This window comes from Pan paniscus, chromosome 22 (genome assembly GCF_029289425.2).
Source record: "Pan paniscus chromosome 22, NHGRI_mPanPan1-v2.0_pri, whole genome shotgun sequence".
Classification (NCBI taxonomy): Eukaryota; Metazoa; Chordata; class Mammalia; order Primates; family Hominidae; genus Pan; species Pan paniscus.
The window spans coordinates 21,675,615-21,701,449 of NC_073271.2; the positions used below are offsets into that span (position 1 = coordinate 21,675,615).

At 37.2% G+C, this 25,835-nt stretch overlaps 1 protein-coding gene and 1 pseudogene across 5 annotated transcripts in view; both read right to left on the minus strand.

Annotated features, from left to right (window-relative positions):
* Positions 1 to 25,835, minus strand: part of LOC106634207 (putative uncharacterized protein encoded by LINC00158) — a 129,463-nt gene that overhangs the window by 85,965 nt on the left and 17,663 nt on the right. For 4 of the 5 annotated variants that reach the window (XR_008622425.2, XR_008622422.2, XR_010111152.1 and 1 more), the window contains one exon: positions 23,540 to 23,662. The gene's annotated coding sequence lies outside the window, so the exon portion shown is untranslated. Of the gene's footprint in view, positions 1 to 23,241; positions 23,663 to 25,835 lie in introns of those variants that run through there. The other variant, XR_010111151.1, reaches the window with a different exon arrangement.
* On the minus strand, positions 235 to 327 carry LOC112438133 (small nucleolar RNA U13; annotated as a pseudogene).

Consider the following 25,835-nt stretch of genomic DNA (forward strand, 5'->3'; position numbering starts at 1 on the left):
ATACTAAGGAAATGTTAGATGTAGCTTATATAAAAATAAATATTAAAATGTAAAAAATAGGCTATAAAAATTGTCATTATAGCAGAGTATACAACAGCAAAATTGCTAACAACCTAAATGTTCAGCAAAAGTGATAAGTTAAGGTACACCCACATAATGAAGTGCTGTAAAGTCAATTAAAAGTATGTTGTAGATAGGTACTGATTAACATGTAAAAGGTTTTATTTTTTTCCACATCGTATGGGTAATGTGCCAACGTTTGAGTGAAGTGCATCTCACACATGAATGGGAAGACCCAAGCATCACACTTATGAACTACAAAAGGATCAACATATAAAAGTAAAACAAATCAACAACAAAATAATATTACAGTGAAGCGTCTGAAAGCACATGCTCCAAAATGTAGGTTTTTTTCTGTCAGTCTGCATCCTTTGACATTTCCATTATGATCATAAGCTTAGTAATAATAAACTAACAAAAATGTTATTTTTAACAAGTGAAGCTTATATTTCTGTGCTTTTATATAAATTTCCAGAAAGTTGTTTATCCAATTAGAACAAAAATGATTGTTTATATTTTAGGAAAAATGATAAAATAGCTTTTTATTGTGAGCAAAAAATTAAGACAAAAATATTCTCCTTGTCCTCAGATGTTTATATCTCTTGTATTAAAAAAATCATCAGTTTTATTACTTACCAAAAACATAACTAATATCCCCTCCCACCATTATATCATAATTTTGTTTAAATTATGCACCAAATTTCATTAGTCAGACTCATTCATTTGAAAATGTTGCACAGTTCCACCTCTTCCTTTACCACTACAGAAACTTTATCTGAAGGTTTTATGTCCAAACATTGGCTAGAGAAACAAACATGATTCTATGGGCTCTGAACATATCAAAGATTACAAAACAATTTGACTTCAAGGGAGAAAGAAAGTGAAAACTTAGCTTTTGGAGATAAGTATCTATCTGAGACAAATCTGAAATGTACATTTTATCAGATTTTTCTCAATTTCAACTTTCATTGCTTGTATTGACTGGCATAGGATGATGTTTTTCATGAAAAATCAAAGGAGGTCTTAGTGATCCAAAGGATTGCAGCATTTGAAATACGTTGTGGATTTACTTGTTGCTAAGTCCTTAATTGCTCCTCAAGCATAAGGAGTAAAAAAAAGTTGGGACACCACCTTCATGATCTCATCTAAACCTAATTGCCTCCCAAAGTCTCCACCTCCTAATAGCATCCCATTGGGGGTTAGTGCTTCAACATATGAATTGAGGATTCAGTCCATAATACCTAGTTGGTAAGATTGCTTGAGAATTAAACTGAGTTCTGCATATAACCCACAGCCTGATATAATAAGGGCCCACACTGGATAGCAATGATTATCGGTAGGGGAAGTTAGTGGGTGAGGGTATGTCAAGAAAACAGTATGAGCTGTATGAGCAGAGGTGGGAATGGATCATTTGTGTTCAGGCAATGGCAAGCAGGTAAGACCAGCTGGGATGTAATATTCATGTTAGACAGAGGAAGGAAATATCAGAAGATCTGAAAGTGCATTGGGAAGAACCCTGGATTTCTTTGGACACCTTTTTCTTCCTAATTGTCTAATGTTTCTGGCAAATATTGGCCTCTACTTTCTCTCAAAATGCCCATTACTTCCAGAAGAGCAACAGGAGTATTCAAACAACTAGCCAGCAATCATAAAAGTGGAAATTACTTTAGCTGCTCATTCAGAGCATGTCCTAAATATAATTGAACTAAGGAAAGCTGAATATTCCCAAGGCAGATGTGCAGTGAAAACCCTAGCCCCAAGAACTCTATTACTGTCTCAAGAGGATGTGCACAATGAGGCTATGCAGAGAACAACATTACAGAGAGGAACTTAAGCTTCCTTTTCATTAATTTCGGAATGCGAGCTGCCTATCATTATGCTTTGAAATTGGCCTTGATGGATTTGCGGTTCGTGTTGGAAACATCCTTATTTTAGTAGATAGATCTATTCTTTCAACTCTTTTTGCTTTGTGTTTTTACGATTAAATATGATAGAATGATGCAGTAAACAAAGCAGGTAAGCTTCAAGTAGCTGAGGTACAAGAAAATAGGGTACATTTACAATCAGGAAATTGGTAACATTCGTTGGTTCAACTGGCAGGATAGTGGTGTTCTAGATCCTTGCTGCTACTCAAAGTGGGTTCAGAAACCAGCAGCAAGAGTATCACATGAGAATTGTTAGAAATGCAGTGTCTCAGACATCATTCCACACCTACTGAATCAGAATTTGTATTTTAACAAGGTCCCCTGGTAATTTGTATGTACACTAATGATTGAGAGGTACTATTAGTTAATAATTGAGAGGCACTCACAATTGTGTTGTTGCTTTAGAAAGGCCCTCCCAACGCTTCCCTGCCCTCCCAACTCCCGTCAGTTAGAAATGAAATTCAGCTACTAGTCACACATTTGGGGTTTTATTTTTCTGATGTAGGAAAAGTCAGTAGTTAGTGCAGAGCTGAAAGAGAAGCCCCATAATGTCATCAGAAACTCAAGTTCATGCCATCTTTATGATCAGTGATCCTAATATATGTTTGTCACCTAAGGTCACAAGAAGAAAGCTCCAAATCTTGTCTGAGTTCCAAACAAAATGAAAGAAGTGTAAAATCAAAGTGCCTGATACAGTTTGGCTCTGGGTACCCACCCATATCTCATCTTGAATTATGATCCACATTTGTTGACAGAGGAACCTGGTGGGAGGTGATTGGATCATGGGGGAAGTCTCCCCCCATATTGTTCACGTGATAGTGAGGGAATTCTCATGAGAGCTGATGCTTTAAAAGTGTTTGGCATTTCCCTCCTCACCCTCTCTGTCTCCTGTCACCTTGTGAAGAAGGTGCTTTCTTCCCCTTCACCTTCTGCCATGATTGTAAGTTTCCTGAAGCCTCCCCAGCCATGAGGAACTATACATCAGTTAAACCTCTTTTGTTTATAAATTACCCAGTCTCAGGTAGTACCTTTATAGCAGTGTAAAAATGAACTAATACACAGAACTGGGGCAGTGCTATAAAGACACTTGAACATGGGGAAGTAACTTTGGAACCAGTAATGGGCAGAGGTTGGAATAGTTTGGAGGGCTCAGAAGAAAACAGAAAAATGTGGGAAAGTTTGGAATTCTCTAGTGGCTTGTTGAACGGTTTTGACCAAAATGCTGATAGTAATATGGACAAGGAAATCCAGGTTGAGGTGGTCTCAAATGGAGATGAGGAATTCATTGGGAACTGGAGCAAAGGTCCCTCTTGCTATGCTTTAGTGAAGAGACTGGCAGCATTTTGCCCCTGCCCTAGAGATCTGTGAAAATTTGAACTTGAGAGAGATGATTTAAAGTATCTGGCAGAAGAACTTTCAAGCAGCAAAGCATTCAAGAGGTCAATTCTGGCTTATTCTGAAAGCATTCAGTTATATATGTTCACAAAGACATGGTTTGAAATTGAAACTTATGTTTAAAAGGGAAGCAGAGCATAAAGGTTTAGAAAATTTGCAGCCTGTTCATGTGGTGAAAAAGAAAACCCCATTTTCTGAGGAGGAATTCAAGCCAACGAGCTGAATATTAACAGCCAAGACAATGGGGAAAATGTCTCCAGGGCATGTCAGAGACCTTCAAGACAGCCCCTCCCATCGCAGGCCCAGAGGCCTAGGAGAGCACAATGGCTTCTTGGGCCAGCCCAGGGCCCTACTGCTCTTTGCAGCCTCCAGACATGGTGCCCTGCAAGGCAGCTGCTCCAGCTCCAGCCATGGCTAAAAGGGGCCAAAGTACAGCTTCAGCTGTTGCTTCAGAGGATGCAAGCCCCAAGCCTTGGCAGCTTCCAAGTGGTGTTGGACCTGTGGGTGCATAGAAGACAAGAATCGAGCTTAGGGAACCTCTGCCTAGATTTCAGAGGATGTATGAAAACCCCTAAATGTCCAGGCAGAAGTCTGTTGCAGGGGCAAAGCCCTCATAGAGAATCTCTTCTATGGCAATGCAGAGGGGAAATGTGGGGTTGGAGCCCACACACAGAATCCCCTCTTGGGCACTTCCTAGTGGAGCTGTGAAAAGAGGGCCACCATCCTACAGACCCCAGAAGGGTAGATCTACTGACAGCTTGCACCATGCACCTGGAAAAGCCACAGGCACTCAATGTCATCCTGTGAAAGCAGCCATGGTGGCTATACCCTGCAGACCCACAGGGATGGAGCTGCCCAATGCTGTCGGAGCCCACTTTTTACATCAGTGTGACCTACATGTGAGACATGTAGTCAAAGGAGATCATTCCAGAGCTTTAAGATATAATGACTGCCCTGTTGGGTTTCGTACTTACATGGAGCCTATGGCCCCTTTGTTTTGGCCAATTTCTCCCATTTGGAATGGAAACATTTACCCAATGCCTGCAACCCCATTGTATCTAGGAAGTAATTAACTTGCTTTTGATTTTAAAGGCTTATAGGTGGAAGTGACTTGCCTTGTCTCAGATGAGACTTTGGACTGGACTTTTGGGTTAATACTGAAATAAGACTTTGGGAGACTGTTGGGAAGGCATGATTGTGTTTTGAAATGTGAAAAGGACATGAGATTTGGGAATGGCCAGAGTAGAATGATATGGTTTGGCTCTGTGTCCCCAACCAAATCTGATCTCAAACTGTAATCCCCATGTGTTGAGGCAGGGACCTGGTATGAGGTGATTGGATTATGGGGGCAGTGCCCCCCATGCTGTTCTCATGATAGTGAGTGAGCATTCATGAGATCTGATAGTTTTATAAGGGGCTCTTCACCCTTCGCTCTTTGTCTCTCTTCTGCTGCCTTGTGAAGAAGGCCCTTGCTTTCCCTTCACCCTCTGCCATAATTGCAAGTTTCCTGAGCCATGTGGAACTGTGAGTCAATTAAGTCTCCTTTGTAAATTACCCATTCTCAGGTAGTATCTTTATAGCAGTGTAAAAATGGACTAATGCACCCACAATTACTAGAGATCCTATAATCGACCCCTTATCTCATGATGATCTTCGTGACCGTTTTCCCTGACTGAGCTCTGACAAATATAATCCCAACAGTGAGGTCTTTCCAAGCCCATTGTAAAACTGAATCAACTCAAATACAAGTTAGATAAACATACAAAAATGTTTATGTATTCAAGTATTAAAAAACGTGGGTACTGAATATTTAGTTCTCATATAATTTCAGTGAGATGAACTATCCCTTGATATTTATATACAGTAATTTTCATTGTTTGGTTGTACACCATATATTTTGATCTTCCACTGGTCTCTCTCCACTCAAATATATCTTCCCCACAATGGCCAGAGTAACTTTATAAAACAGAGATTTAATAATGTCTGTTCATTGGTTAAAATCCACTGGTGACTGACTGTACACTGCCTGCTGGATAGAATTCAACTTATTACACCACAAACAAACGTCTTTCCTGAAAGTCCCAATATTTCTTTAGACCAACAACTCTCATGGCTGTCCCCCCAAGTACTCTAATCTCCTTTAACACCAAGCTCATTCCTCTTTTTCACACATCTTACCTTTTCCCACGACCATGCCTCTGCATATAATATAACATACCATCTGTCTAGTCCTTCCTCCCTTCCCTGACTGGTGAACTCTTACTAATCCTTCAAGGTCCAACCCAAATACTAACTCCTCAGCAAAGTCTTTTCAGCCCTGCTGGGTTAACAGGTGTCTCCAGTGTATGTGTGTGACATTGTTTCAAAATTTATTTTGCATAAGTATCTATGGACTTCACTCTGTTTTGAGAAGTAGTACCACCGGCTAGCACCGTAGCTGACACATCACAGGAATACATTAAAAGCTGACTTAATTAACTAATCTGCTCAGACATTCTTAGAAAATGTTCCTCTTCCTCAGCAGTGTTAGTTTTGCTCTTTTCAGGTCATTCAGACACATAATGGAAGCTGGGTTCAAATATACATGTGAGGTTTCAAATACTACATGATACAATTTAGATCAGTGTCCCCACCCAAATCTCATGTTGAAATGTAATCCCCAATGCTGGAAGTGGGGCCTGGTGGGAGGTGATTGGATCATGGGGATGGTTTCTCATGGTTTAACACCACCCCCACTTGGTGCTGTTGTCATCATAGTGAGTTCTCATGAAATCTGGTTGTTTAAAAGTTTGTAGCACCTCCCACCTCTCTCTCTTCCTCCTACTCTAGCCATGTGAAGTACCAGCTCTCCCTTCACCTTCTGCCATGATTATACATTTCCCAAGGCCTCCCTAGAAACCAAGCAGATGCCAGCATCATGCTGCCTATACAGCCTGTGGGATCAGGGGCAAATTAAACATCTTATCTTTCTTTTATAAATTATCCAGTCTCAGGTATTTCTTCTTTTTTTTTTTTTTTGACGGAGTCTCACTCTGTCACCCAGGCTGGAGTGCAGTGGCATGATCTCAGCTCACTGTAACCTCCGCCTCTTGGGTTCAAGTGATTCTCGTGCCTCAGCCTCCTGAGCAGCTGGGATTATAGGTGCATGTCACCACACCTGGCTAATTTTTGTATTTTTAGTAGAGACGGGGTTTTGCCATGTTAGCCAGGCTGGTACTCAAACTCCTGACCTCAGGTTATCTGCCTGCCTTGGCCTCCCAAAGTTCTGGGACTATAGGCATCAGCCACCATGCCCAGCCTCAGGCATTTCTTTATAGCAGTGTGAGAATGGACTGAACCAGTGCAGTAAATTTTTTTTTTTAATTTGTGAAAGTGAAAATATATGCTGTGTGACCATAAAAGAGGGGTGTTCAAAAAAACTGATCATGTTGACTTTGAGTAGATTTAATCCATCATTTAAAACTTTTCCCCAAAGCTAGCTGGTCACAGTGGCTTATGCCTGTAATCCTGGAACCTTGGGAGGTGGAGGCAGGAGGATCACTTGGGCCCAGGAGTTCAAGAAAAGCCTGGGCAGGATAAGGAAACCCCATCTCTACAAAATTTTAAAAATTAGCCTCGTGTAGTGGCATGTGCATGTAGTCTCAGCTACTTGGCAGGCTGAGGTGGGAGGAATGCGTGAGCATGGGAGGTCAAGGCTGCAATGATCATGCCACTGCACTCCAGCCTGGGCAACAGAGTGAGACCCTGTCTCAACAACAACAATGACAAAAATCTATCCCACAAAGAAAACTCCAGACCCAAGAGAACTCTTATCAACATTAAAGAAAGAAATGATATCAAACCCACACACTCAGAGATTAGGAAAAGAAGGGACACTTCTCAACTCATTTTATGAAGCTAACATAATGATGATACATGCAAGAAAAGTAAAGATCAATATACCTCATGAATGTAGATACAGAAATCCTAAAAAAAGAATAGCAAGTAGAGTCAAATAATATATAAAAAAGATAATACAGCAAGAGAAAGTGGAATTTATCTCAGCAACACAAGATTGTTTTAACATTTGAACACTGATCAATATAAATTAACATATTGACAGAATAAGGTGGGAGGGAAATGAATATATCAAAGGACGCAGAAAAGGCATTTGACAAAAAGTGACACTTGGTCATGATAAAAACTGACAGCAAAAAAAAAAAAAGAAAAGGAATTAAATGAAAAATTCCTAATCAGGTAAATAAAAGTCCCTTAATCTGATAATCTGATAAAACCACATCTACACATTACCTACATTACTATTATATTAATGGTGAAATAGTGAATGCTTTCCTAGTGAGATACGATATGGTAGGGAAACATAACAAAGATGTCTACTTATTACCACCTCCATTTAATATTTAAATTCGAATACATGCAATAAAGCAAGGGTGGGAAAGTGTATAAAGATTAGAATGAAAGAAGTAAAATGGTCATTATTTGCAGATGACATGGTTGTATACACAGAAAATTTTTTAAACTATTACAAACCATTAGAATTATTAAGTAAACTTAATAAAACATCTAGCTACAAGAATAATATATGAAAATCAATCATGTTTCTCCTATATTAACAACAATTAGAAAATAAAATTTTTTAAAATTCACAATGGCACCATAAATAAAATGCTTAGGAATAGAAATAAACCTAAGAAAAGTTAAACAAAACCTCTAAAATAAAAATTATGAAACATTGCTGACAACATTTAACTTCATGTTCTAAAAAAAAGCTAAAACATTTTTTAATTGTATTTGTAATTGACAGATAATTACATACATTAATAGGGTAAAATGGGATGTTATAATAAATATATACATTATGGAATGATCAAATCAGGCTAATTAGCATAGCCATCACCTCATATATTTATTATTTCTTTGTAATGAGAACATGTAAAATCGACTTTTTAGGCAATTTTGAAATATACAATGCATTATTATTAACTGTGGTCCCCAGACCATGCAATAGATCACTAGAACTTATTAATCCTGTCTGATTGAAACTTTGCACCCTTTGATTAACATCTCCCCTTTCCCCATCCATCCAGCCCTCCAGGCTTTGTAACCACTATTCTACTCTCTATTTCCCAGTTCAACTTTTTTAGATTCCACTTATAAGTGAGATCATGCAGTATTTTTCTTTCTGTGCCTGGCTTATTCAATTAGCATAATGTCCTCCAGGTTCAACCACATCATCACAAGTGACGGAGTTTCCTTCATTTTTAAGACTGAATAATAATCCTTTGTGTATATATACCACATTTTATTTATCCATTTATCCACTGACGGGCACTTAGGTTGTTTTCATATCTTGGCTATTGTGAATAATGCTGCAATTAACATGGGGATGCAAATATTTCCTTGACATATTGTTTTTAATTCCTTTGGATATATATCCAGCAGTGGAATTGCTGAATCATATGGTAATTCTGTTTTTAGTTTTTTGAGGAGCCTCCACACTGTTTTTCATAATGGCTGTACTAATCTGCATTCTCGCTAACAGTGTACACAGGTTCTTTTTTCTCCATATCCTCTCCAGCATTTGTTATCTTTCACCTTTTTGATACTAGCCATTCCAATAGGTGTAAGGTGATATCTCACTGTGGTTTTAAGTGGAATTTCCCTGATTAGAAATGTTGAGCTTTTTTGTTTTTCACTTTTTTTTTTTGGCCACTTGCATGTCTTCTTTTATGAAATGCCTATTCAGGCAGGTCTTTTACCCATTTTAAATCAGGTTTTTTGTTTTCATGCTGTTAAGTTTCTTATATATTGTGGCTATTAGCCTATCAGGTGTATGATATGCAAATACTTTCTTACAATCTATAGGTTGTCTCTTCCTCTCTGTTGTTTCCTTTGCTGTTCAGAAAGAAACTTTTTAGTTTAGCACAATCCCATTTGTCTATTTTTACTTTTGTTGCCTGTGCTTTTGAAGTCATAGCCAAGAAATGATTGCCCAGACCAATGTCATAGAGCTTTTCTTTATGTTTTCTTCCAGAAGTTTTACAATTTTAAGTCATACGTTTAAGTCTTTAATCCACTTTGAGTATATGGGGTGATATAAGAATTCAATTTTATTCTTCTGCATGTAGACATCCAGTTTTCTCTTTACCATTTCTCGAAGACACCGTCCTCTCCCCAGTGTATTCTTGACACCTTTGTCAAACATCAATTGATCATAAATGCCTGGATTTATTTTGGGGCTCTCTATCCTGTTCCATTGGTCAGTGTGTCTGTTTTATGCCATTACCATGCTGTTTTGATTACTATAGCTTTGCAATGCATTTTTCAATAAGGTAATGTCATGCCTTTTGGCTTTTTTCTTTTTGCTCAAAATTGCCTTGGTTATTTGGGGTCTTTTGTGGCTCTATAAAAAAAATGTAGGATTGCTTTTTCTATTTCTGTAAAAAGTGATATTTAAAGTTTGATAGAGATTGCATTGAATCTGTAGATCACCTTAAGTAGTGTGGGCATTTTAACAATATTCATCCTTTCAATTCATGAACACAGTATAGCTCTCCATTTGTTTGTTTTGTCTTCAGTTTATTTCAATGTTTTATAGTTTTCCTTGTAGAGATCTTTTACCTTGTTGGTTAAATTTACTCCTAAGTATTTTTATGCTATTGTAAATGAAATTACCTTCTTAATTTCTTTTTCAGATAATTTGTTATTAGAGTATGGAAATGCTACTAAATTTTGTATGTTGATTTTTTATTCTGCAACATTACAGGATTTGTTTTTCAGTTCTAACAGTTTTTTTAGTGGAGTCTTTATTGTTTCTATATATAAGATCATGTCATCTGCAAACAGACAATTTCACTGCATTCTTGCCTATTTGGATGACTTTTATTTCTTTTTCCTTCCTAATTGCTCTGACTAGGACTTCCAGTACTATGTTGAATAGAAGTGGTGAGAGTGGGCATTCTTGTCCTTGACTGGCATGTCCCCAGGCTAACACAGCAGGCTTGTACATACCTCCCAGGCCTGTAGCCCTACCATCTGCCTCTAGCAGACATGCTCCCATGTTAGCCAAGCTGACATGCACCTGTGTCCCAGGCCTGAGAAACATGGCCAGGGGCCACCCAGGATAGTCAAACAGCTATGTAAAGCATCCAGGCCCCAATCCATAGGCCACCCCTGGCAGGTATGCCCCCAGGCCAGCCAAGCCACTACACAACCATGCTCTTCCTGGCCAAAGTAACAGCCCCATGACCCCAACCCAAGTGAGCCAATGCCAAGTTGGCCAACCACTGTGTGCATTAATGCTTCTCTGGCCTGAGAAACAGTTCAGTAAACCCACCCCCAGCAAAGCTGCACCACCACTACCATAAATTCTCTTAGCCTAGGCTACTGGGACACTTGCAAACATCACTAGCCTAGTTTACAACTGAAAAAACTTAATGGAGACTACACTACTGTACCCACCTTAAACTAAAGTCAATTCACCCCCACTGAACTGACACACCAAGACTCATGAAATACATTTTTCCCTATGAAAACCCTGTAAAATTGGAAGAGGTGACTGACTATTCCACCAGATGCACAGAAATCAACATAGAGACATATCAAACATTAGAAACAAAAAAATGACACCTCCAAATGAACACAATAATTTTTCAGTAACAGACCCCAATCATAAGAAAATAAACAAAATGTCAGAAGGGGAATTCAACATAGTGATCTTAAGGAAACTCATTGAAATATAAAAGAATACAGACAATTCAACAAAATCAGGAAAACAATTCATACTTTGAATGAGAAATTCAACAATGGGATAGATATTTAAAAAAATAGAAATCCTAGAGCTGAAGAATCAATAAATAAAATGCCTAAATACAATCAAGAGTTTCAACAACAGACTAAACCATGCAAAGGAAAGAATTTCTGAACTTGGGGACAGTCTTTTGAAACAACAAAAGCAGACAAAAAAAAGAAAAAAAGTTAAAAAGGAAAAAAGAAAATGTACAGGATTTACGAGACATCAGTAAGTAAACAAATATTCACATTATGGGTGTTACAGAAGGAGAAAGGTATGAAGAAGTGTAAAAACTTATTTACTAAATTAGTATAACAGCTGAAGACTTCCTAAGTTGTGGGAGAGAGAAGGACATCTAGATCAAGGAAGCTCGAAGAACCTCAAATAGATTCAGATCAAACAGGGCCCCTCCAAGGCAGATTATAGTCAAATTGTCAAAAGACAAACACAAAGAAAGAATTCTAAAAACAGCAAGAAAAAAAGCATCAAGTCACATATAAGAGAATATGCATTAGGCTAACAATAGATTTCTCAGCAGAAATTACAGGCTGGGAGAGAGTGGGATGCTACAGTCCAAGTACTGAAAGAAAAAAACAGATAGCTAAAAATTATATACCCAGCAAAGCTATCTTTCAAAAATGAAGGAGGAATCGAATCATTCCCAGATAAGTAAAAACTAAGGGAATTTTTTACCACTAGACTGGCCTTACAATAAATGCTCAAAGGAGTCTTACATCTGGAAGTAAAACCATTATGAAGTAACCACCATTATGAAACATGCAAAACTATAAAACTCACCAGGAAGGCCAATACACAAAAGAGAAAGAGAAAGGAATCAAAACTTATCACTACCAAAATACCACCCAACCATAAAAATAAACAATAATAGAGGAAGAAAGAAAGAATATATTAAACAATCAGAAAAAGAAACAGTAAAATGACACAAATAAGTTCTTACCTATCAATAATAACCTTGAATGTAAATGAATTAAATTTCCCATTTAAAAGATATAGATGAGCTGAACAGATTTCTTTTAAAAAATACCCAACTACATGCTGCCTATAAGAAATTCATCTCAGCTGTAAAGACACACATAGATTGAGAGTGAAGGGATGGAAAAAGATATTCCACACAAATAAAAGCCAAAAGTGAGTAGGAGTAGCTATACATATATCAGACAAAACAGTTCAAGTCAAAAAACCTGTGAAAAAGAGGCAAACAGCGGCAATATATGATAATAAAAGGACCAATTCAGCAAGAAAATATAGCAAATGTAAATATATATGCACCCAACACTGGAGCACTCAGACATATAAAGCAAATATTATTAGATTGAAACAGACAGATAGACCCCAATACAATAATATTAATAGTTAAGGACTTCAATACTCCACTGTCAGCATTGGACAGATCATCTAGACAGATAATCAAAAAAAGAAATATTGGATTTAAAATGCACCATAGAGCAAATGGACCTAATAGTCATTTACAGATCATTTTACCCAATAGCTGCAGAACACATATTCTTCTTAGTGCAAGGAACAATCTCCAGGATTGACCACATGTTAGGATATGAAACAAGTCTCAATTTTTTTATTGAAATCATATCAACTATCTTATCTAACCACAACAGAATAAAACTAGAAATCAATAATGAGGATCATTCAAAACTATACAAATACATGGCAATTAAACAACAGGCTCCTGCATGAATAATGGGTGAATGAGGAAATTAAGGATGAAATTCTAAAATTCCTTGAAACAAATGCAAATAGAACCCAAACATACCAACACCTATGGGAGATAGCAAAACTTGCCTTAAGAGGCAAGTTTAGGCTGAGCACGGTGGCTCATGCTTGTAACCCCAGCACTTTGGGGAGCCGAAGCTGGTGGATCACATGAGGTTGGGAGTTCAAGACCAGCCTGGCCAACATGGTGAAACCCCATCTCTACCAAAAACAATACAAATATTAGCCCAGCCTAGGTGACAGAGCAAGACTCTGTCTAAAGAAGAAAAAAAAATATCAGAGACTGGGTAATTTATAAAGGAAAGAGGTTTAGTTGACTCACAGTTCCACATGGCTGGGGAGGCCTCACAATCATGGCAGAAGGTGAATGAGGAGCAAAGTCACATCTTACATGGTGGCCTGGCCAATATGTGAAACCTCGTTTCTACTATATGAAAATTAGCCGGACATGGTGGCATGTGCCTATAATCTCAGCTACTTAGGAGTCTGGTATGAGAATTGCTTGAACCCAAGAGGCAGAGGTTGCAGTGAGCCAAGATCATGCCACTACAATCCAGCCTGGGCAACAGAAAAAAAAATAAAAAGAAAAAAAAGAGGCAGTAATAGTGATAAATGTCTACACTAAAAAACTAGAAAGATTTCAAATAAACAACTTAATGTTACATCTCAAAGAACTATAAAAGCAAGAATAAACCAAACCCACAATTAGTCGAAGGAAAAAAAAATAAAGATCAAAGCAGAAATGAAATTGAGATAAAAATACAAAAGATTAACAAAACAAAAAGTTGGCTTTGTGAAAAGATAGACAAAAGTGACAAACCATTAGCTAGACCTAAGAAAAAAGAAAGAATATCTAAATTTTAAAAAAATCAGAAACAGGAAAGATGTCACAACAGATACCACAGAAATACAATGGATTATTAAAACTATTATGAACAACTATACACCTGTAAATTTAAAAATTGAGATAAAATGAATAAATTCCTCAACACATACAACATACCAACATTAAAGCAAGAATAAATGGAAAACCTGAATAGACCAACAACAAGCAATGAGATTGAATCCATAATAAAAAGTCTTCCAGTAAAGAAATATCCAAGACCAGATGAGTTCACTGCTAAATTCTACCAAAATTTTAAAGAATTAATATCAATTCTTCTCAAATTGTTTCAAAAAATTTGAAGTGGAAGAAACTCTTCGTAACTCATTTAATGAAGCCAGCATAACCCTGATACCAAAACCAGAGAAGGACACAACATAAAAAGAAAACTATAGGCCAATATTCCTGATCAACACAGACACAAAAAATACCTCAACAAAATACCAGCAAACCAAATCCAACAATACACCAAGAAAATAATACGTCATTATCACTGGGATTTATCCCAGGAATGCAAGGATGGTTGAACATATGCAAATCAATAAACATGATACATCAATAAACATGATACACCACATTAACAGAATGAAGGATAAAAACCATATGATCATCCCAATAGATGCAGAAAAAGCATTTGATAAAATTCAACATCCCTTCTTTATAAAAACTCCTAATAAATTAGGGATGGAAGGAGAGTACCTCAACACAATAAAGGCAATAGATTACAAACCTACAGCTAACATCATACTAAATGGGAAAGGGCTGAAAACATTTTTCCTAAGAACTAGAATAAGACAAGGATGCCCAGTGTCACCATTCCTATCTAACATTGTACTAGAAGTCCTTGCCAGAACAATTAAACAAGAGAAGGAACTAAAGCACACTAAATTGAAAAGGGGGAAATCAAATAGTCTGTTTTCAGATGACATGATCTTATACATAGAAAAACCTAAAAGCTCTACCTAAAAACTCTTAGAACTAATAAATTCAGTAAAGCTGCAAGATGCAAAATTCACATAGAAAAATCAGTAGCATTTCTATGCACAAACAACAAATTAGCTGAAAAAGCAACCAAGAAGGCAATCTCATTTACAATAGCTACACACAAAAAAATACCTAGGAATAAATTTAACCAAGGATGTGAAAGAACTCTACAAGGAAAACAAAACGCTGATGAAAGTAAGTGAATAGTATACAAATAGAAAGACATCCCATGCTCACAGATCAGAAGAATTAATAGTGTTAAGATGACCACACTAAGCAATCTACATATACAATGCAATCCTTATTAAAATATTAATGACAGTCTTCACAGAAATAGGAAAAAAATCTTGAAATTTGTATGGAACCACAAAAAGATTCCTAATAGCCAAAGCAATCCTGAGCAAAAAGAACAAAGCTGGAGGCATCACACTAACTGACTTCAAAATATGCTACAAAGCTGTAGTAACCAAAATAGAATGGTATTGGAATAAAAACAGACACCTAGACCAACAGAACAGGATAGAGAACCCAGAAATTCATCCATGTATCTATAGCCAACTGATTTTTTACAAAGGTGCCAAAAACACTCAGTGGGGAAAGGGCAGTCTCCTCAATACATGGTTCTGGGGAAAATGGATATTCATATACAGAAGGATTTAACTAGACCCCAATATCTCACCCTATACAAAAATCAACTCAAAATGGATCAAAGACATAAATGTGCAATCTAGAACTATAAAACTGTTAGAAGAAAACACAGGGAAAATATTTTATGAATAAGACCTCCAAAGCACATGCAACAAAAGCAAAAATAAACAAATGGGATTATATCAAACTAAAAAGCTTCTGCACAGCAAAGGAAACAAGCAGCAGAGTTAAAAGACAACCCAAAGAATGGGAGAAAATATTTGCAAACCATTCAACTGGCAAGGAATTCATATTCAAGATACACAAGAAACTCAAACATCTTAACCATGACAAAAAAAAATTTTAATGGGCAAATGATCTGAAAAGACATTACTCAGAAGAAGACATGCATACAAATGGTCAAAAAAATACATGAAAAAATGCTCTAAACATCAGAGAAATGCAAATCAAAACCATAATGAGTTATCATCTCACCCCAACTAGGATGGCTATTATCAAAAAGACAAAAAATTACAAATAACTAGAATAGCTTTATTTTTTAAAAAATCGATATGATGAAATAGCCAAAAAAAAAGAAGAAGAAAATAAGATAAAGAAGAGAAAATATCAACCACATGCACTTGGAGAATCTACAATGGTACAGAATTCAGGGACATCCCCTCAATGCCCTTGTTTTAATGTCTGTATATGACAGTTTCCCACTAAACTGCAAACTCTATTAAGAGCAGGGAGTCTCTCTTCCTATCACAGTATGACCAATATAACTTAAACACAGTGGGAGCACATAGTAAGTGTTCAAAGGAGAAAGAGTAGGGAAGAAAGGAGAGAGGAGGGAGAGAGGAAGTGAATGTAGGTAATTATTTTGCCCTCCTTCTATATTGAAAGCAATCTATTCCTTTTGAGGAACAACCCCAATCTACCCTACAGCAAGAGATAGTCTTAGAGAACCACTTTAGAGGTGCATAAATATCTTTTTCATACCATAAATCTTATATTGATTTTAACCAACTTCAATACAGTTTCCTTCTCGTTACATTTCATATCTTCCCTCAGATAATCTTTATTTCCTTGAACATTTCTAAGGAAATTCTTCATATTATTTCTAAGATTGCTTTACTATATTGTAAAGTCTTCTTACTGAAGCATTGTAAGGAAAAGGTTAAAGAATGTTCACAAATTCTTCCAAGATGTGTAGACTCTTATTTGGAGGCTCTTGGACTTAACAGAAAAACTCAGTTTTCATTATCTCTTGAATGTCTGCTATTATGTATGGGGAATGTGCATTTTAGAATTTGCAACCTAAAAGGCCGCTAAATTTTAAAATTCTTCTTTGAGACAAAAAATTACATCAATCATCTGAAATATAATTAGTACTGCTAAAATTGTTATTACTATCTACTCTCATTAGAGCAAAAAAAAAAAAACCCTTTCTGTTTGTAATTTTTTTTTCATGCCATTCTCCTGCCTCAGCCTCCCGAGTAGCTGGGACTACAGCTGCCTGCCACCACGCCCGGCTAATTTTTTGTGTTTTTAGTAGAGACAGGGTTTCACCGTGTTAGACAGGATGGTCTCAATCTCCTGATCTCGTGATCCGCCAGCCTCAGCCTCCCAAAGTACTGGGATTACAGACATGAGCCACTGCGCCCGGCCTCTGTTTGTAATTTTAAATTTAGTAAATACCAAGAATAAACACCTTTAAATGTATTGACTTAATGCAATGCACAAATAAAGGTTAAAACCACTTGAAGAAAAAGAGGTGTGGAACTCAGCGAGACAATCTAATTGAAACAATCTAAAACTTTAATGTCAGTGTTTCACAGCTTGACTATGTAAATTCATAAATTTGTTTTTGATACAGTCCTGAATCAGCACAGTAAGATTTTGACTAACAACATGGACCAAGACTTATCTTGAAGCACATAAACCATTTTTGACACATATGTTCACAACAACAGCCTTCAGAAGAAAAGGGAACAGTGAAAGTTCTAAGAAACTGGGCAGGAATACTTCCTAACGTTCAGTGGTTTAGATGAGTTGCTAAATCCTAAGTTGCAAAAGTGTATGTAGTTCGCATTAAAAAAAAATTACTTATTCACTATGCAGACAAAAAGTCCCTTCGAACATGTTCTATTTGGGGGTAATTTTATGACTCAAAGAGTTTGCCACATTTCCCCAGGGATGCTTTAACCATTTCTCCCTTTTACCCTTGAAAGACCTCAAAAAATCCAGTTATGTGTCATGAATACACATATGTGCCAGATACATTCAGAACATAGATTTCCTGCTAAATAATTAAGAGTGGAAGAGCATGTCTTCGTGAGCTGAATGATAGCTTTCTCATATAGTTGACAATTCTCTTAAAACGCAATATTATTTCACAATAATTCCTAAATATTCATTAAGGGATCAGTGTCCCAAACCAAAGTATTACGGTTCTGAGAGATTTTCTCCATTGCACTGGTCAGCCAAAGGGCACTTTTGGGAGCAATGTCTGAGATCTAGAAAAGTTTTAGGGAAAAAAATTAGATAGATAGATAGATAATAGGTAGATAGATAGATAGATAGATAGATAGATAGATAGATAGATAGATACTGAAAAATAACTAAACCCAAATCTTCACAACTAAGCTAAGCCAGAAATGTCTGGATTTAGACACAGTTATTATAATTCAAAAGCGTATTTATTGGAGAGTATAGGTAATTTCTGTGTGTGCTTAAACCAAAATTAGCTTAACAATAGCCTACCTAAATGGAGCAACAACCTTTTTCTTCTATACTTGCCCTTACTTCTTCTGATACTCTCTTCTCTCATTTTCCATACATCAAACACACGAACAAGTCTCTCCACTAGCAAATCATTCCATTATTTTATTAATTCTAATGTATTTTTAGTCTGGACACATAAATTCATATAAAATGAAATTCATCTACCTAGATCTTCATTCCCTGCACTTGCTGCTGCCTGTAACCTTTCCAATCTGAAATTTATTTCACTGAATGGAAAAGCTAGAAATAAAATGATAGAGAATAAGGTTTGCCTTCTTTCTCTCAACTACTATATTATGCTAACTTCTGTTAAGTAAAGAGGTTGCCTCTTCCATGAGGGATTATATTGCTTTTTCCAACTGAGAGTCTGAAAGTCATTTTTAGCTATTACATTTTTCTAAGCCACCATTTCTTCTGGTCTCACATAATCCTTAAGGTTCATCTCCCTTATTCTGCTTCTCCAAAAGCATGGTCTCCTCTGTGTATATTCTGTTTATTTATCTACCTAAAATCTAAATATATCCAACAGCCTCTTAGATCCTCCTCCTTTCTTGTTGGTAATTTGTAGTTATTATTAAGGAGGATTCTTCTAATTCCTCTTGAACCATGTCATCTATGAGCTAGGATCCCTGACATGGAATCATACTATGTTTTTTTCTGTTATTTTTTAAATTTGCTTCATGAAAGACCAGAATGACATTTCTGAGTACCTGGAGTCTGCTCTCTCTTCATTGTTTCGATGTCCAAGAATAAGCTATTCATATACTGTTACCTCTACCTAGAATGTCCTTCCAGCTCTTCTTTTTCTAGCCAACTCTCCATCATACCCCAAGAAGACCTACTGTGTAATCACTTTTTCTCATAGAATTACTTTCTCATATAAAAAGTGATTACACTGGAGCCTTCCTTCCAGTTCTCCATCTCTATTCTTGCAACACACTTTACATGTGCCTTTACTATAGCACTTAATACATTTCACTAAAGTTAATTAACTAGACTGTGAGTTCTTGAAATAATCTCTATTGGTCTGGAAGTCCCCAGAGCCTTATAAGCTATATTCATTCATCCATTTGTTTACTTATTTAATCATTCTTTTAACAATATTTTTCAAGAGCCCACTATATACCAGCACTCTTTGGGCCTCCAAAGATCATCAGTGAATGACAGAGCAAGATCCCTGCTCTCTCGAAGCTTTTAATTGTAGCAGAATAAGGCCTGACAATGAGCAAGAAACAAATAAATGAGCAAGACTGTTTCAGATGTAAATTGCAATCAATACAACATATAAGACAGGCCATGTATTAGTGTGATGGGAAGGGTACTAGAGATAGGGTGGTGAGACAAAGCCTCTATACATGGCAATATTTGAGCTGCAACTGAATGACATAAAAAACCAACATTAAGATCTGGACCCTGAGTCTATAGACCCTATAGCAGTTGGAACAAGCTTGGCATGACCAAGGAACAGAAAGAGGCTATGTGGATGGATCTTAGCAAGTAAGGAACAAAGAGTTGGAACTGATCAGATAAAGTCTTGAATGTCATAGTAAGGAGTTTGGATTGGATTCTACTGCAATTGCAAATCACTAGAGGGCCTTAAAAATAGTGATGCAATCTAGCTGATATTTAAAAACAAACTTGTTCTTCGGTTAATAGGGTTGAAAAAGGAAAAAAAATTGTTCCACATTTATTAAATGAATGAATAAATTATGCTCTCTTTATTTCTATATCATCAGCAAGTTCTTTGTGTTAATTTTAAAATCTGGAATTGCTGTGTCAGCATTGAGACAAGTTGGAGAAGGAAAGCTGATTCCCTACTCCTGATTTGCTGGCATTCCTCCTCCAGGAGTCTGCACTCACTTCATGGTTTTGATATTCAAGTACAGCCTATTCATACACTATTCCCTCTGCAGAGAGGATCCTTTCTCTCCTTTTTCTGCCCAACTTTTGGTCATCCCCCAAAGAGGTCTACTAAGTAATCTACCTCGTAAAGTAGACTACATCACCTAGTTGGTGGGTGATAGCTACTAGTGCATATTTATTGACTGAGTAAAGCTAATATTTCACATCTTCTACACAAGAAGGATTTGGGATCTGATATGGTAGACTACATCACCTAGTTGGTGGATGACAGCCATTAGTGCATATTTATCAACTGAGTAGAGCTAACATAGCTCACAACTTCTACACAAGAGGGATCTAGGATCTTTCTGCCCTTTCTTCTCCTCTCTCATACCCCTTCCTCCTTTTACCCCCTAAAGCAAGACAGCACTCTTAGCTGCAGATAAACTTTCCTTTGGCATAGATTGTGGCAAGAGAGTGGGCAGGTGAATTGAGATTCCCAGGGGAATCCTTGCCCCAATCTATACCAACGGAAAGTTTATCTAGCTGTCCTCGATCTAAGTCATAACCTTTAATCCAGCTTTTATGAGTGAAAAACAATATGATATTTTGGTCCCATCTCCCTGACTCGCATGTCTACACCAAAACTGGTTCTGAATTCAGAGCAAAGAAAAGGGATTTCTGAAATGCCTGTAAGACACAATGTGATACGTTTGGAAGACATTAAATTGGAAGTTTGAGGGCCTGGTAAACTTGAGATCTAGTTGCAACTCCATTGTTAACTAGCTGTAAAACTTTAGGGCAGTCACTCAAAATCAATAACTAACACGTATTACATATCAGGCACTTGTTCAGCACTATCTACATTATTTCATTTAACCTTCAAAACAATTCTGATTTAGATACAATTATTACCTCAATTTGCAAAAGAAAAACAGGGCAAAGAGAGTCAGTCTGAGCACCAGGATTTAAACCCAGAGAGCCTGACTCAAGAGCCTGACTCATCTTTCACCAGTTTTCTATTTTACTCATCTATAAAACATACAGGTTGGACAGACATCTTCCAACACTGAATTTCCCTGACATTTACTGCCATTACCTTTTCTGTCTTTTCAAAGATGAAATGCTCATCTTCAGTGCTCTGATTTTGACAAAATTATCTCCATTTCTCTGTTATTCCTCTGTGGAAGATGAAGCACCTCCTCTACACTATTTACTTTTGCGAATCATTCATGGATAGCACACTGTTTAGCTTGATGATTATCATTGAGTGTTTGCCACCCTCTTAAAATGAATGTAAAGTTAATTTAATCCACAAGTCTGAGCTACAATATTTTCCTCAATATTCATCACTTCAAATTCATCTCTTGTCAGAAACTGATGACTCTTAAATCAAATCCTACATTTTTGAAATACTGAAGCTTCAACTATTCTCTCTCCAGCTCCTCTTTCTCTTCCAAGTACAACCTTCAATTAGAAGAATCTATTAACACCCTACATTTAGTTTCCCACCCCAGACTTCAGCGTGACCAGATGCACATTGCACTTTACTTCCTGTTACTGTCATTTGTTTTCAGGTGAGATACATGCTGACTTTGTCCAACTATAATTATTTAGAACCCTAGTCACATACTCCTAACCAATTGTTTTGTTCAATATTATTCAAGTTCTTCGCTCAACTTTTTGTTATATGACGAAGTGGGTTGATGAGTTTTAGCAGACTCCTCATCCCAGTTTATACATGACCATGAAAAATCAGCACATCTCATGAATGGCCACCTTGAGTTGGCTATGGGCCATCCATAACCCTCACCTTCAGAGCTGCCATCGCAATTCTTGACCTCCTGGAAACTGTAGCATACTCCTCTTCCAGTCCAATATCCATTGGTCCTTCTTTTTATTTGTGAGTTAGAAAGTGTACCTTATTTTTTGAAGGTACAGATTCACACACATGAGATGAACCAGGGAACTGATGGGTAGCGCTACTGAGTTCTGATTGGTTTTTTAATCTAATAATAACTTTCTTTAATTGACAAATCATAGTTGTATACATTTACGGGGTATAATGTAATGTTTTGATATGTGTATAGCATGTGTAATAATTAACTCAAGCTAATTACCATATCCATCACTTCACCTACGTATCATTTTTCATAAGATATTTGAAACTTATGCTCTCATTTTCTAATATGTAAGACATTCTTATTGACTTATTGACACCTTGGTGTGCCACAAATTTCAAAATCATGTTTTCTTTTGTTTTGCAATATTTTCTCAATCGACATTAATTTTTAATACACTAATAACAGGATCTTCTTGGTTTTTATTTCCTTCTGACTAAACCATCATGCTGAATTTTCTCTAATGTACATAATGGTCAGTAAAAATAGCTAATACATGTTTACCAAAGGCATGTACTATAACATAGCACTACTCATAAGTGCTCCAAACTGGAAACTACTCAAATGCCCGTCAACAGTGCAACGGTATAAGTAGATTGTGGTATATTCACACAATGTAATATAATAAGAATGAACAAGCTTAAGTACATGCAACAGTAAGGATGAATCTCACAGACATTGAGACAATAAGGATGACTCTCACAGACTTTGAGACATTGGAGTGAAAGAGGCCTGACACAAAAGAATAAAACTCCCTGCTTCCATTTCTATAAAAGATAAAACAAGAGGCTAGACGCGGTGGCTCACACCTGTAATCCCAGCAGTTTGGGAGGCTAAGGCGGGTGGATCACCTGAGGTCAGGAGTTCAAGACCAGCCTGACCAACATGGAGAAACCCTGTCTCTACTAAAAATACAAAATTAGTCAGGCGTGGTGGTGCATGCCTGTAATCCCAGCTACTTGGGAGGCTGAGGCAGGAGAATCACTTGAACCCAGTAGGCGGAGATTGCAGTGAGCCAAGATTGTGCCATTGCACTCCAGCCTGGGCAAAAAGAGTGAAACTCTGTGCCCCACCACCTCCCCCCCCCCAAAAAAGTGAAGGCAAATCAGTGCTGTTGGGAGTCAGGATGGTGGTTACTCCTGAGGTTTTGGGATAGTGCCCAGAAGGAACAAAAGTGGTCTCTAGGTACTGGACATGTTCTGTTCTTCATCTGAATGCCAATTACATGACAGTAATCAGTTTGCAAAAACTCAGTGAATTCTACACTTTAGGAAATGTACATTTTCTGTATACATTTTAGGCTTTAATTTTAAAAGTTTAATAAACTAAATAAAAACAAAATAAGACAAAAGTTCCCATCATCACTAATCATCAGAGAAATGCAAATCAAAACCACAATGAGATACCATCTCACACCAGTCAGAATGGCTATTATTAAAAAGTCAAGGGCCAGGTGCAGTGGCTAATCCCAGCACTTTGGGAGGCCGAGGCGGGCAGATCACCTGAGGTCAGGAGTTCGAGACCAGCCTGACCAACATGGAGAAACCCTGACTCTACTAAAAATACAAAATTAGCCGGGTGTGGTGGTGCATACCTGTAATACCAGCTACTTGGGAGGCTGAGGCAGAAGAACTACTTGAACCCGGGAGGTGGAGGTTGCGGTGAGCCGAAATCGCATCATTGCACTCCAGCCTGGGCAACAAGAGTGAAACTCCATCTGAAAAAAAAAAAAAAAAAAGTCAAAAAACAACAGATGTTGGTGAGGCTGTGGAGAAAAGGGAATGCTTATATACTGTTTGTGGGAATGTAAGTTAGTTCAGCCACTGTAGAAAGCTGTTTGGAGATTTTTCAAATAACTTAAAACAGAACCACCATTCAAGCCAAAAATCCTATTACTGGGTATATATCCAATGGAAAACATCATTCTTCCAAAAAGACACATGCATTCATATGTTCATCACAGCACAATTCACAATAACAAAGACATGGAATCAACTTAGGTGTCCACCAACGGTGGCTTGGATGAAGAAAATGTGGTACATATACACCATGGAATACTATGCACCCATAAAAAAGAAAAATAATGTCCTTTGCAGCAACACAGATGCAGCTAGAGGCCATTATCCTAAGCAAATTAACGCAGGAACAAAAAGCCAAATACCACATGTTCTCACTTGTAAGTGGGAGCCGAACTTTGGGCACTCATGGACATAAAGATGGTAACAATAGACACCAGGAATTACATGATGTGGGAAGGAGGGAAGAAAAAATTGAAAATCTGTTGAGTACTATTCTAAGTACCTCAGTGATGGGATCATTTATACCCCAAACCTCAGCATCATACAATATACTCAGGTAACAAACTAATAGTTAACCTTTATTAAGTACTTGCTTTTTACCAGGTGGTATTTATCTATGTAATTTTTATGTGCTAACTCATTTAATCTATAGTAATGGAACCCAGAATTCTAGTACAGACAATCTGATGCTGTTCTCTGGAGCAGAGTATTGGTTTAAATGTTGGCTCAGTTCATTTCTAGGTATTTTGTTTTATTTCTTCTGGGTTTTGTTCTTTTGTTTTCACTTTGTTATTTCTGTTTACTTTTTATAAAATGAAGGCGATAATAGTAGCTACTTCATAGGTTAGTGGCAAGGATTAAACACGAAAATACTTATAAAGTACTTACCATAATGCCTAAAACATAGTAAGTGCTCAATAAATCTTTACTAAATTATAGTTTCTGTCTTATCTTGCCTACAAATAGGCATCTTTTGTAAACAGAAGCATTGCAAAATAGTCCACGAGCTCTTTCACATCCATATATTAGAAACTAAATCAAAGAGAGCAGCATATCATGTTCCACAAAGGAATGAATGAATTAATTTTGCACTAGAGAAGAATATCATCCTAACAAGTGAAGATGGTGATTAGATAATGGTAAGAATGCATACAGACAAATTTAAAACAACCAAAATATACATCTTGGTTATCAGCATAAGGCTTTCTGGAAAAAAAAAAATCAAGAGAAAGGGATAAGTGCAATGATGCTCCTCTCTGAATCCTGACATTTGTGACAGCTGTGTATTTTCACATGCATCACAGAAGTATGTGTGTAGTGTTGACTGCTGACTTAGAGGCAGAATGCCTAGATGTAAATCATGGCTACTTATAGCACCTGGGAAGATCACTTCCTCCTTCCTCAGTTTTCTCACTGGCATGATAAGGATGATTTTAATAGTACCCACCTTGTAATTGAGGGTTTTAAGCAGTTAATATTTGTAAATGACTTTGAATGCTTAGCATATAGAAAGCATTAATAGCTAGCAATAAAATATAATAAGTTAAATATCCAGCCGGGCATGGTGGCTCATGCCTGTAGTCCCAGCACTTTGGGAGGCTGAGGTGGGTGCATCACCTGAGGTCAGGAGTTCAAGACCAGACTGACCAATACGGTGAAACCCTTTCTCTACTAAAAATACAAAAATTAGCTGGGAGTGGTGGCACGCTCCTGTAGTCCCAGCTACTCAGGAGGCTGAGGCAGAAGAATCGCTTGAACCCGGGAGGCAGAGGTTGCAGTGAGCCGAGATCGTGCCACTGCACTCCAGCCTGAGTGACAGAGCGAGACTCCTTCTCAAAAAAAAAAAAAAAAAATCCAAGGTTTACTCTGGACAAAATTATCAATTCAAAATTCTGCTCAATTTTTCCTCAATTTTCTTCAAAGTACATCCACCTCTTTCTCTCCAGGAGTCAAATGCACACAACCTAGCCCCTGGTAATTCAAAGCCCTCCTTGAAAAATACTCCATCTAGACCAAGCTTCTCCCCATCATAGATCTTCTCCTTTGAATCTTTACAAAATTTACTTGTGCTATGTTTCATTTCACTTAATG